The sequence below is a fragment of the Accipiter gentilis genome, chromosome 4, assembly GCF_929443795.1.
Source record: "Accipiter gentilis chromosome 4, bAccGen1.1, whole genome shotgun sequence".
NCBI lineage: Eukaryota > Metazoa > Chordata > Aves > Accipitriformes > Accipitridae > Astur > Astur gentilis.
This window is the reverse complement of record NC_064883.1, coordinates 6,048,638-6,063,072: the sequence shown is the minus strand read 5'-3', so window position 1 is coordinate 6,063,072 and position 14,435 is coordinate 6,048,638. Positions and strand designations below refer to the sequence as shown.

The following is a 14,435-nucleotide window of genomic DNA, read 5'->3' as shown; positions in this document are numbered from 1 at the left end:
AGGAACTAAACATAGGAGAGAAATATAAAACATTTAAATAGCTTTTTAGGGAGCTCCCTTCTTGCTCATGCAATCACCCTGCTCAGAATATTTACTTATAGCCCTACATAGCTATTCAAATTTCACTTTGTGCATCACAAACTCAGGTTAGACATTCACCAATTTTGCCTTCACAGTTATTCATGGTCTAGGATTCAGCATCTCTTGAACTGTAAATATATCTAGAAAAAGGCCTAGTATAAAAACAACCCACCTCAAACATTTTAGTTCATTCCATTCAAAGACTATCTTTCATCTACCTTGTTACTAAGGTGCTTGAAAAAAAAATCAAGCCTTGGGCATAACACACTGAAACTGTCAGTCCACAGCAAAAAAAACCCCAAACAAACAAGTTTCAGTTGACATGTTTTATTTTATTTTTAAGCGTCTCTCTGCTAGAAAGACAAAACAAAACAGAAGAATTAATTTTGGTTCTGCTATGTAACACAGTTATTTGAGAGATACTAAAGCAAATGTGGTTTTTGAAAGGCATTGCTACCAGGCCTTGCAACCATGATAAAATAGAATACAGTATCAAGAGGAGAAAAATTCTTACGCAGACTTTTCTGATAATGCATGTAGATCTGAAGGATCAGAATCATGCAGCTTCATAACGTTAAGTCTAGCTATTATAATTCCAGATGTTATTATGTTAAAGAAGGAGGTATTTACTCTGATCCTTTTAAGTCGTTGCATTGCTTTACTTTGACTATTTGGAGTGAAGTTATAATCATCATTTGACTTCTTTGCATCACATCATTTTACATGTTCCTAATACTTTTATTACTTTTTCGCATTAAAATAGAAAAGTAATCCACTCAATTTAGGCAACATATATATTTAATTGAATTGTATATCAAATACTTCAAATGATTTCTCAGTATGTTTTTATTACTGGAGATGAACAAGTCACTCCCCTCGAAACATTACCACTTTTGAATTTCAATAAATCTGGTATATTAATCTGATCAGAAAAACCTTACAATATCTGGGAAGCTAAGAGCATAGGGCAAGCATGAAGAGACTTCAACAGAACCGTGTGTTGACAAGTTGGATCCCTCTCCCTATCCTCCCACTCTACTGCTAAGGATTGGAGGAAGCCTCACATACTCTAATCATCTTTGCTTTCCATAGGAGGTAATCTTACAATATGTTTCCAAGCAAATGAAATTATATTAAACCAGTGAAGTGAGCCAACCAATTGTCAGACTGATATAGAAATGCAAGGATTTGCTAAGCCACAGACAAACCTCCATCCTGCAAATACTTCTGCATATATTTAACTATTCCAATCCTTCCCATCAGTGGAATGACATCAGAAAAATTAATTCTTTTTTAATTCATGCATGCAGAAGTAAGGTCTATCTCTTATTTGCATGACTCCATCCGTCTAAACATTCAAAATGTTCCATAACAATGAGTTTTAAACAAAGAGCATTGCTATTCTACTAAAAAGGAATTAAAATTTTACCAAGGGTGCTCAATTTGAAGGATGAATCAAAACCCTGAATACTTGACCTGCATCACCATATACAGGAGAGAATTTGTTTGCATAATCCAGAATTTGGCACTACTTTCTTTAAAAAAAAAAACCACAAAACACCAAGATGCACCACATAAGAAGAGAAATGCATCATGGAACTGTAAACATAAGATGAAACTCTAAGCATACTGCCAAAGACTCACTAAGATTTCCATCTTTTCTGACATCACATCTTTAAAAAAGAATAGGATTATCTCAGAGACAAGAGCATAATTCTTGGATCTAGAAATGGCATTAAAAAAACCCCATAAACTTACTGAAAAGGACAGTGTGTTGAGAAAAAGAGGCCTATCTCTCCCATCTCTCTATAATTCCAGTGACTTAAGGAGAATCACACTGGGTATTAGTTTGAGCTGTAATACTAAAGGACAACTATTGCAGCACACTCAATCTGTTTAATTAGAGATGTCAATTCAAGCAATGAGACAATTTTGCATGCAGGCCCCTAAGAAACCTGAAACCAAACACAGCTTGCCTGTATAAGGGTTGCATTCCAAAGCCTACACTCAAGCCAGTTTTACAGATCTGGAGTTGCAACTAAACATAAATCACCTGATTCACAGCAAAGTGTTTTGGGTGTGTTAACCCGGAACGCTGAGAAAATTTCAGCAGATATAGGCCAAGCCATGACAAAATTTAAGTTAAGATTTGTGCACCCTTCTTCAGCCCCAAACCACCAATGCTGGCACAGTTCTTGTGTCTAAGTATTTACATTAGGCTGGGACCTTACACTTTCTCTATCTCTTCTAACTCAGACACTGGGTATCCGTAGCTTCATAGATCTACTGCCTTTGTTTCTGCATTACAGAAAGATTTGATTTAGCATCTGAGAAAAGACTCTCTAAACCTGTATACTGTTTCACTTGGACTTGGGATTATATGTGGTAATCTTGTCCGGATAAAGATAGAATTTAAATGGGGAGTGTTAGGACTTCTTTATTACACCCTTCAGACAACTAAATTATACTTAAAACGGGTTAAGAAGATCTAGAACACGCACAGCTCTTTGGTGTTGCTAGGTAGATTCTGTTGTTACCACATATGAAAAAAATTCCACATTTTATTTCTCACTTAACCTACCATTTAAGTTCACAGAAAGCATTAAATGACTCAGGTGTTCAGCTACATGAGTATTTGCAGTTCCACAGGTGGTAAAAGTAAAATGGATCTCTGTGTCTGAGGTCAAGCATTAATCATATTAACAGAACTGTTATGAAGTGCTTAGAGTTGCATGTAGAATAACATTGCAGCAGAGACACAAAAGGAAGCAATGCAGAGTTCATTTTTAGGTTGACGCACTGTGCACTGTTTGACACTGATTTTTGTAAAGCATTACCAAGACCAAGTCTGGTCATGCTACTAAATTGGTAGACTCAGACTACCAAGACTGGTGGAGACCCAAGAACAGTGAAAAGAGACCGAGAAAGTCAGTCTAATTCAGTGTCTGATAGTTTGAAGAGAACAGGCCACTTGCTTTTGCAAGTATAAGCTGAGAATTTGGTTCCCACCAGAACATCTTTCTTGCATCAATAAGAGCCTTCAGTGTTTCCCTCGAACTTCCTCTGCAGATGCAAGCAAGCTGGTTTTAGGCCAATTTAAAAAACAAAAACAAACAAACAAAAAAACCCCAAAAGACTACTACTAGAAAGCCCCTTGGTCTTATGTTTGCCACCTCACATGATTTCAGGATTCTTTCTCCTCATTGAAAGCTAGGAAAAGGTGGCATGAGCTGTTTCTTAGAGGGCTACTGGACACTGAAAAAAACAGGTAAGGCAGTGGATGCACATCCAACCTAAGGGGACTAGAAACCTTTCAATAATTTCTCCATGGAAATCTATTTTTGAGAATATTTTCTTAAGTTATTGCTCTTGCTTTAACTGCATGGGCAATGACCTCTTACTAGAGATGATTTAGTACAAGATTTTATCTCTTTCTCCCTAAAATTCACTCTAAGTTTCAAATTTGCTATTTATTATAACAGTATAACGTTATTTGGCCTTTCCAAAATGGCACATTCAAAAGTCAAACTGACATTCTAATTACAAATTAAAGTTTCCTTGTCACTAGAAATTCTTACCCATATACAATTTTAATACATGTCCGTTCAGCAGCTCCAGGCACACAACTGCAAATGTTAAAAACTTCCAGACTAGAAATGAGCTTCTCCCACATGCAGCTTTTTCTGGCTGAGCTACAAACCCACAGAAATGATAGCTTGGTATGATTTGTGGTCATAAACTTCAAGAGAGCTGTATGAGATGATGCTCTAAGAAAAATGTTAAGCCTCCTCTGCTTGGGGGTGTCTGTAGAGAATGAACCTCAGCTTTTCCTTACCACTGCTGTTCTGCTTAACTATTGTAGTGTCTGTTAACGGGACGAGAATCACCATAGACTACTAAACTATTCATTGAATTGTCCTGATCTCTTTAATGATATTGCCAATAATCTGCCTTAATGAGACAAAAAAGGCATGCCAGTTCAACAAATCACTTGAGAGGTTGCCCCCTTGAAACTCAACAGAATTTAAATAGGACTACTGTGAATTAAGAGATACTCTACATAACTTATACAGAATCAGGGAAGTTTGCAAGCCCCCATCCTATCCACACAGATGAACTTGCAAATGTAAACCTAAAAAGGACAGTCATGGTAGCTTTAAGTTTTTTGGGGGGTTTGGGGGGGAGGGTTGGTTTTGGTTTTTGTTTTGGGTTTTTTTTTAAATAAGAATAGGAATTGATATGAACTTAGGGATGTATAGAACCAAAAATTTCAGTTGACTTAAGAATTTCATATTATCATTATTGGCATCGATGACTTGGCAATGGAAATTAATGAGAGCAATAATGATTATATTTTGTTTGCAGCTGAAAGCTGCTTGCTAGCTTCTGGAAAAGAGGTTGGTAGTTTTAAACCACTTCCTGAAAAACAAAAAATCAGCACAGTTTTCATTGCCTGTTAATTCCTGAGCCTTTCTATGGAAACCATCAAAGCTCAGGTGGACAAGGGAACTGCTGGAGTCTCCACAGGTTATGCTGAGCTACTCTAGCAGCATGTTCCCTCTGGCAGGTGCATCTTCCCATAAGTGGGGCTCCACACGCAAGGCCAATGCAATTCAAGTTATCCAACTGCCCAAGCTCATGTTTCCATCACATTCAGTGCCTCTTCTGGCAAAGAGACAGGGAACAACTGTTTGAGCAGGAACTTACAACCCAAACAGATAAATCCTTCTTCCTGTACTTCCAGGCTGGTGGTAGGTGAGGAAGAAGCAAACGCATGGTGGCCAAGCTGCTGGGCATGCCGGTGTCCTCCACCACCAGACCTGCTGCCCAAGCGGCTGCCAAAGTTTGATTATGCTGATGATGATCAATTTAAGATTTTAAAGAGCATTTAATTCACATTTGAAATTATGAGATATTAAACACAACTGTTACAAATTATTTGACAGTTACCTTAATTAGACTAGGTCTGATTTAATATTTCCAGCACAGTTGAAACTCTTACTTTACTGGGGGTCATGGAAGTTTCTCAGCATGTTAGGTCCAGTAAATGAAATTGAGTTCAAGCAAATCTATTAACACAGTCCAACACTTTCCACAGTTCATTACAAATAATAATTACTTTCTGAAAACTTCCTCCTTCCCTATGAAGAACAGATCTGACTCAGTAAAAACAATATCGGTGTGGAAAGCTCAATTTTTGCTGAAAGATTCTTGAACTCAAGAGTTGTTTTTTTCTGTACCTGCTAGCAGTTGCCATACATACATTATTATCAACAGATTTCAAAACCTGCCCAACGTCTTTCAGACAAACTGTCAGTATCACCTCAACTAATATACTATCAAAATCAGCTCCCTACATTATTTACTAGAACTGAAGTTGGCTATATAGCTAGAAGAACCTGCAAAACTGGGGATTTGCCTATCACAGGCACCTTGGAAAGATTTCTTATCTATTATTTTAAACATTCTCTAACAACATTAGCCATCTATTTCTGTGAGCTTCCTAGAAAGGGATAAGAATTCAGAATGAACATTATTTCTTGTTATCTTTGTGATTGGGAAGATATTAGCTCAGCTGGGGTCTCTCAAACAGATATTTGATATAAAACATTCACAATTCATTTGATTATATACTGAGGTCAGATGGCACTATTACTGTTTCCAGATGAATCTAAAGTGAGCTTTGTGTTGCTGAAAATGTGCTGGCATAGCTTTTAACATAAAAACTCCTTTAATAAATTACAATAAAATATCATGCAATTATTATCTTTGTGAATATTCCCGTGAAGAAATCTTCCTACTAGAAATGCACAAAAAGCTTATACAAATTACATGAACATTGCTAGAATAAACTGAGAGATATTTTAGGGGTATTAATTGCTAAAGTTCTTTCGATGCTAAGTATCATCAAAGACTGTCTACCTGAGATAGTTCTGTGCTGCTTTTCCTCACTGCATTGATTTTTTTTTTTGGATATATTTAACTTACAAAAAAAAACCAAAACAACAAGGCATAGAAGAATAAGCAATAAAAATAAATTAATTTTCTACATATCTGTATTATCTTCCTAAAATCTGTAGAGTTGTCTGGGTGCCCACAGTGACGTGTAGCATCATTGTTCACTGCCTTCACAAGGTTAATTTCAGGCTCTTTAAATAAATTGTCTTCCCTGTGTGCTGATGATAGCATGTGATGACAAATTTGCCTCCAGTTAGTCACTATGGGCAAAACAGAGCAGTTTTGTTCGGTCATCTTGGGGTGCTTGTGCAGGGTGGTGCTGCCAGTACCATTTTGCTGCAGCACCAGCATGCCACAGTACTTTACCTGCTGTCTGCCTGCCTTTCTCTGCCAACAGAGTTTATATACATTTCACACACCCTAAACTTTCCACAATCACATTTTGTTTGTATCTATATTGTTAGAGAGATTTCAAGGGTTGCTTTGATTTTTTTTTTTTTTAATGTGTTTTCAGCCTTTCAGTGTTTATTTATTATATTCTGTAAGTTCATTCATGCAAAGGAGCGTATCTGTGTTGGCTATTTATGTGTAGCAATGTCCCTCTTTAAGGTCACTGATTCTTTTTACCTTGAAAACCTGCATGTATTGGGAAGGTAATCTATTGCATGCACTGTTAGAGTGTGTAGAGCTACATGCTAATATGAAGGTCACTCGCCTCATATACATGGATCTGACCATAGACATGTATTTCTGCAAGGCACTGTATTTTCTATACAGCATATCCAAAGACATGTCAGATGTCCAGCTGCTACTGAACCCATAAGAATGCAAATGGTGGGCTGCTAATTAGCATTGAGTAGGTTTTCAGCTGGACCTGTATAAGAAGGTATCTTTTATGTTCTATAAAAATACTGCAAAGGATTTTTTTTTTTTTTTTTAAAAAAAAAAGAGAGAAAAAGAAAGAAAGAAAAAAGGGAAAACCACTGGGAATCTATAAATTTAATACAAATTTTTACTTCAACCCAATTGAAAAGAAAAAGAGCTAATTCGGAAGCTTTCTTAGCAAAGAAAGAAAGGGGAGAGAAAAATCATACCATGCAGACCAATGCAATTTCCAAGTACCCAGTGCTACTAAGCTTTAAGCCAACAGAAACTAAATGTGTTATTAGGAGGTTAGTGCAACTGCCCTAGCACTGCATGTGGAGAGGAGGACTAAACAACCAGTTTTACAAGGTAGACAGACTGTGGTCAGGACTGGCGAGACAAATGTTTGTAAATGATTAGATCATGTCTTGAGCACTAAAAACATGTAAGGATACTAGAAATAAGGCACTACAAAGGCTTTACAGCACCCATATTCATGGGGCTGCCATGCCCTCAGTCAGAGAGGGAGACAAAAAGGGAAAAGGATTGAAATGTATTTTTACATATGCATACACAATATTTATAGCCTGTTTGACTTGCTAGAATTTATCCTTTACAAACACAGGAATTGCAAAGTTAAATAGAAGATTAGGTAAAGTTTTATGTATGCCTGTTTGGTTTTCCTTCTTAAAAAAATAAAAATGGCTACCAAAAATAACAAATGCTGCATGAAGGGTTGAAGCAAAGATATTGTTTTTTTCTGTGTTACCTAAAAGCAGACAAGTTCACATAACTTCCACTGTTGAAAAATTTGCTGCTCACAGCAGCACAATTTACCAGTATTAATAGAAAAACAAAGGAGCGGTGTGCTTGCTATATAATTGTCACGTATCTGGCAAACTCAATGCTCCTGATACATGGCTGATTTTGACAGGAGGTGAGTGGATTTGCTATAACAGGTAAATACCAGCAAACAAAAACTAATTTGCTAAACATTGCACTACAGAGACAGTAGACCCTCAGGTCGCTCCTGAAAAATGACTTGGCTTAGCAAGAAGAGCACTGATATTGCTTGCGGTGCGAAGACTGGCTTCCTCCCCACCTACTCCTTCCTCGTGCATTCACAATTGCAGATCTTGCCAAGGTTCTGTGTTTTTTGACTTTTTTTCTTTTTTTTTTTTCTTGCATTCAATATTGATCCGTAGCGCAACTATGGGTAACAGTATTGGAAAACACAGCCATTATCTCCCTCCGTCTTCATAACTTACTACACTCCATAGTAAACAAACTGAATAAACAAGGTCAACAAGAACAAAAGAAGATGAGAAAATTTTCACGCATTTCATTTGAATGAACTCTACTGTCCATCTGCTTTTTAAATTAGAGCATAAAAGTAAATAAATAAGAGAACCACTGTGAGGTAATAATCAAAGCGTAAACTATGCTTAGCTTTTTTTCTTTTGTTCTTAAGAAAGCAGTTTTAATATTCAGAGACGGTTTTCTAACATAAACCCACTTTTTAGGGTCTATCTTGTTTTCTGAAAGAGAGAACTGGGGAAGAGACTGCCAGTTTGCATTGCAATAAACAGAACATGTAAACAATGCACAGTATAAAAATTACCAATGTGAGCCAAAGCCCTTTGAGATCCTACGTATACGCTAAAATTTCAAACAGCCATACACCCAGAGTTAACAGACACTCCCAGTCAATCTCATTTTTGTATCTCCTGTAACTGCTTCGGAGATGAAGATACTATACATTACCAAACCCCAGGAGCTTTTCAAGCTTTACTTGAAAAGCAAGTGGTACATTATGGTTTTAAATTTTGAAATCTGCAGGGACTATAATGCAGAGTAAATTAGTTGGCTGCGTAATAGAGCCAGGACCTGATCCCATAGTGATGAAAAAATTTCCCATGATTTCCAAACAACTGTTCAGCCAGCTAGCTGAGGTATTAAAAAAAAGAAATAGATTGATCTAACCCCAGCTTTTGAAACAGTTGTGACCTTTGCCAAAGCAGCAATAGGCACCCTCCCCCCCTCAAAAAAAAACCAACCAAAACCCACAAAAAAACCCTAGGGAAAGGACAAGTGCTTTTGTTTAAATGCTCTGGATGATAAGGACTCAAGATATCTTACCTTTTCTTCAAACATAAAGAAGTTTTAAACAGATATAATTTTAAGCATCAAAAGAGACAGAACTGTATTATTACAGATGTTAACAAGAGACAAGGGTGTATAGCAACTGAACTTTCATAAAAGCCTCCCTTACAATTCCAACTTCAAATTACAGTTGCATTTTCTTGTTTCACATTTGATCCAGACCCTTGCCAACTTCTTTAAGCTGTCATACCATGCTTATGATTAGAGTAACTCTTTATGGTGCATATGTACAAAACAACAACAAAAAAATTTGTCTGAGGGGAACACGTTCATGAGCATCAGACTGGTGAACTGAAAGAAGTGGTCAACAAAGTGGGCAAGGAGGTCTAAACATACGAGCACGCCAATAATGCCGCTTCATGTATTAGGTTTTTCTGCAAAGCCTACTTAGGGGTGAAATGTGTTGCTAAAAATCACTGAGAATACAGGCTGACTGACAGAACACGGCTTTGCCATATAATGACAGCCCTACAACAGAGCAAAGCTTCTTCCCACTTTCAACCTCAGCAATTTGATTCAAGTACAGTCTCAGACACTTCAGGCTTTCGTATTTCTAGCCAACCTCTTTTGCTGCATTTTCTCCGAATGTTACCAATCATCTACACAATTTCAGCTGCAAAACTAATCTTTGCAGTATATTACATGTAATAACCCCTTTTTAAAACTGAAGCCTGTATGACCTCTACTGTATTTCAAGAATTTTTCATGATCTAATACCAAATTGAAATATTTCCTTTATCAAGCTCAAATATATTTCTTCTTTTTCAAGTGCCACCATCTTCTTTAGTGCAATGACAGGCAAAAGCTTTGAAAGGATTCCTGTAACCTGATTAACATTCTTGTAATTGCAAGAATTTCTAGAACTGCTACCAGGTTATAAAACAAAATCAAAATAATACAGAAGGAAATGTGGACACAGGCACAGAGAGGTAGAAGCCATATGACTCTGAGATAATGCTGCACTCAAAGGCTCTCATTATTTTAAAATAATTTATAAAAATAATTTATTTGAATTGTGTTTTAGGAAAAAAATGAAAAAGCACAGAGGCATGACATCATAATGAAAATTTAAAAAATCTGGTTTCTACTTAACATTTCATTTCTTAACAGAAGCAAGGTGTTTGTTAGGAAGGGATGCAGGATTAGATTCCAGAGTCATCCCAATTAAAATATGTACAGACACACATTCACATGCACGCGTGTGCGCACACACACACGTTCTGTCAAAGGACCTTCAGCTGAAGCAACTGTGATCTAATCTTCTCTAATGAAGCAAGAAACCATTAATTCTGATTTTGGTGTTGGAGCAACTCTGCCACCCACAAGAAGGGTAACACTGGGAATGACTTTTTGTGTGTGTGAAATGGTGAAATCACCCTTTATTTATGGCAACATACTGGATATATTTAAAGGTATTTTAAATGAACAGTTTCTGTAACAGAATCTAAAAGGGTACAATCTAGCACAGAGCAGTTTCTGTGAGTTCAAACAGGACTCTTCTTTTATTATTATGTGTACATGCATTAATGATTATTCAGTACTTCAAGATATGAACTTCACTGCCCAGGAGGCTGTAATGTTGCAAGTATAAACATCAGGCTCCCGCAGATTTCAAGATCCTATACATTGGCTTGCTCAGCTGAATTCTTCTGTCACATACAGCATCCATTATATATTAACTACACTTTCTTATTGCAGATGGCTGGTGATAAAACAGTTAACAATCCAGTATCTGTGTTTCTCAAAACATTTTAAAAGCACAGCCTAATCACCACCAATTCATTCTGCTTTAAATGAACAGAAATGCTACGAAAGGCCTCCGCAGTGTCTAACCTAGAAGAAAATATAACCTCCTAAAACCAAACCAGTGACAACTAAATATTTTCACTGAAACAGATTTTTTTGGTTGGTTGGTTGGTTGGTACAACGAGTGTTTTCTTTAAAGAGGTGGTGAGATTTGGGGGGCGGGGGGATATTTTTTTCTTCCATGACTCATCCAGCATGAATCTCTTCTACAAGAAAGCATTCCTGTTATAAAAAGTGATACTCAGAATAGTAGTGTGTATGCAGATGAATTACTACACTCTACAACAAGGACTGAAAAAAACCCACCAAAAATGAAAACAACCAACATGCAAACGGAAACCTGATGGCATTTTCAGGCAGAAATTCTTTGTTTTTTCCCCCTTAACAGTACTATTATTTTATCCCATAGGATATTCATTTCCACCCCAATATATTAGATTTCCTGGATGATGTAAAAGGAAACATTGAGAACAGAAGATACTTAAAACAGTAATAGGTTCACAGAGGACAGGGGGGGAAGGAAAAAAAAAGAGAAAAATGGAAAGGTACAAGGTTCTCTTTTTCCCCCCTCCCCCCCCTTTTCTTTGTAAATTTTAATTTTAGCTCTCTTTTCGGTTGTGCTTGTTCAGTAAGGGCAACATATGGGGGCGTGCAGGGGAGTGATTTTTTTGGCAGTGGAGGTGGACGACTGGCTTCCCTCTCAATTCCAGCCTGGGTTTACCGAGCCCTCAGGACCGGTGCTCGCTGTCCCATAACTGCAATATCACTGCAGTATTCTGTCTGGTTCAACGACCGTCGCGCACGCCGCCGGTGCACAGAACACCCCAAAAGCTTTCCCCCTTCCCCTCCCGAACAGCGAAGAGCGCTTTCCACCTGACCCGAACAGACGGTCCGCCCAGCCCGAGGGGTGGCCACGGGGGCCACCGCGCTCGCAGGACGAGCCAGCTCCCGCGAGCCACCCGCGCGGCCAGGCCGAGGAAGGCGCAGCGCTGGCGAGGTGGCCGAGCCAAGGCAGCAGCGGCTGGCGGGACCTTTGAAGGTCAAGGCGTTACCGTCCAGCTACGACCACCAGCCACGGGAGAGCCCTCGCGCTGAGCAGGACTAGAGGAGGTCCCCTGTTATCAGCATGCAACATCAGCACTGTGGCACTGACAGCCACCCACCGTTTCTCCTCCTCTCAAGCTGCTGAGAACGGTCGCCAACTGACTTTCATCTCACACTAGATTATGAACTCGATGATAAACACAAGCAAAAGTTGCTTTGGGGTAGGTAGGTATGTATGTTTTCGAGTGCAAAACATCTACCTACCTATTAAAACACTTAACAGAGATTTATTATTTTCATTGGCTTTTGGCTTACTCTATAAACACACTACATCATTTTGTAGGATTTTTATTATTGTTATTACAATTCCATATTTCTGTTCAACTCAAAATGATGAATGCAAAACCAATACAGTAAGTAACAAATGTATCCACGGTGACCAAACAACAAACTCTAAAGCGCAGCACGGTGAGCAAAAATTAGCAGTTATTGAAACCACTCCATCAAAATGCTGGTGCAAAGTAAAAGAAAGGCTCATGCAATTAGAAGGGTCACAATAAGTTTAATTATTTGAAGGCTCAGCTCAAATCGTAGCATTTACATAGTAGAATGTAGTAGAATATCTCAGCCCAAAATCGTCTTGGAGGCTACAGCTTTAAAGAGAGCAAGAAACGCTATGACCAATTCCTGAATTTAGCAACTTTTCTCTCTGATGGTTAAGAAACTCACTTCACCCATTAATACTTGTTCTATAAAAAGAATTCTTTCAAAGGGTTAGGTCTTACTTTCCACAGTAATTATTTCAGTATTTATTTCAACCTTAATGCTGTACACGTGTTCCCACTATGCCACTTTACATCAGCAGCAATTAGACAAGAAAGCCCAGAAAAACAGGCAAGATGCTTACAAACATACAGAAATGCTTTCTTTTTCTTTCCTTCCTATTCTTTCGGTGGCCCAATAGTAATTTGCACAGAGAAATAAATACCACAGAATTCTTTACTAATATTAAAAGGAATTTCTTTTTTTTCCTTAGAAAATATGAAATTCCGATATTGTCTACGTGATGGCTATAGCAATTTTAAGTCAAAGTAGGTGCGCGATGTGTGCAGTCAAGCTTTCATCTGGCTCTGTGCAATACTGCCTTGTGCAGTAAGTGTTACGACAAAGACAGGTGAGATTACAAGCGTTCTGGCTTCTCACAGAGAGAGGAGCAAAACACCCAGAACTCCCCACCCAAACAGGTAAACATTATCCCCATTAGCTCATGCTTTGTTACGCAAAAAACAGAAACAAGAACATTCATTTAGAACTTAAAATTAAAGGAAGTTTCAGACTGAAAAAACAGACCGAGAACCTGCCTAGCAGAAACTTTCAGCTTTGCTCTCAGAAGTGAAATTTCCTACAAAGCAGAGAGAAAGCACAATCCGGTTTGTTCCAATTAAAAACTTGTATTGCACCAGAAAACAAATAAGCAGGCGAAACAGCAGTTCGTATTTTTTCAAAGAAGTAACACCAAAATAAGTTTGATCACCATTACATGCTTCTGAAAATTATAGACAGAAAAATATTACAAAATTAGGTACCATACAGCTAAAATATACCTAATACCCTAACCCATATAACTTCAGGAAACCATAACTTCTAATCCTAGTCACACGGGCAATTGTTGCAAAACTGACTGTGAAAAAAGAAAACCCATCTTGCGCTTGCAATGATATTAAAGGTAGACAAATAACCAAAAAGAAATGAGCAAAAATTTAACTTAATGCCACATTTTTAATGGTGACGGGACTTAATCCAAATCACTCAAACCTAAAACTATAATGCTTGCCTATTCTCCCTCAGTCTTTGGAAAATGTAGTAAAGAGAAAACATTGCAAATTCATCTTTGAAAGGGACTCTGAACAGTTCTGACAACTCAGCCAATTTATATTTTTCCTGTTAGGACAGTTTACATCAAAATCAATCTGCTTTCATAATTGATGGGTTTCACTGTTAAAGACAACACCACTACACCACCCTCCCGGTATTTTTAATTTTATGAAAATAAGAAAATAACGCTTAGCATGTCATAAAGCACAGTGCTTTTGTGACAGGGCTCAGAATATTACAAAAGTTCTTCTCTTAAAGCTTGAAGTGAACTCCTGATTCAATATTTAATGAAACTGAGAAAGCTGCTGAATGTCCCAGAAATCCTCCAACTCTCCGCTCTATGTTCATTCTAAGTGTTATGCAGCCATAAATTAACACTGAGGCTAGATAAGATTTCAAGTAGCCAAGAACAGTATTTTTCCATCACACCACCAACTTTCTGTTTATTTTTTTGCTATTTAGCAGCACTAACTTGCAGCATTATATTGCAATTTTACATCCCAGACCAGTACTGCAGCACTCCATTGCTTAGACACAGCTCTATGCTCCAGCATGTTTTTAGGGTATGCAGCCAGCTCAGCTGTAAGCCTAAGGAAGATTTCCATCAGGCAACAAAACTAAACTCTGCACAAATATTTAACGGC

The 14,435-nt window shown here is 37.8% G+C and overlaps 1 protein-coding gene across 7 annotated transcripts in view; it reads right to left on the bottom strand.

Moving 5' to 3' along the window:
* The window catches only part of ZNF385D (zinc finger protein 385D), a 753,372-nt gene that overhangs the window by 468,983 nt on the left and 269,954 nt on the right, over positions 1 to 14,435 (bottom strand). The window lies entirely within an intron of this gene.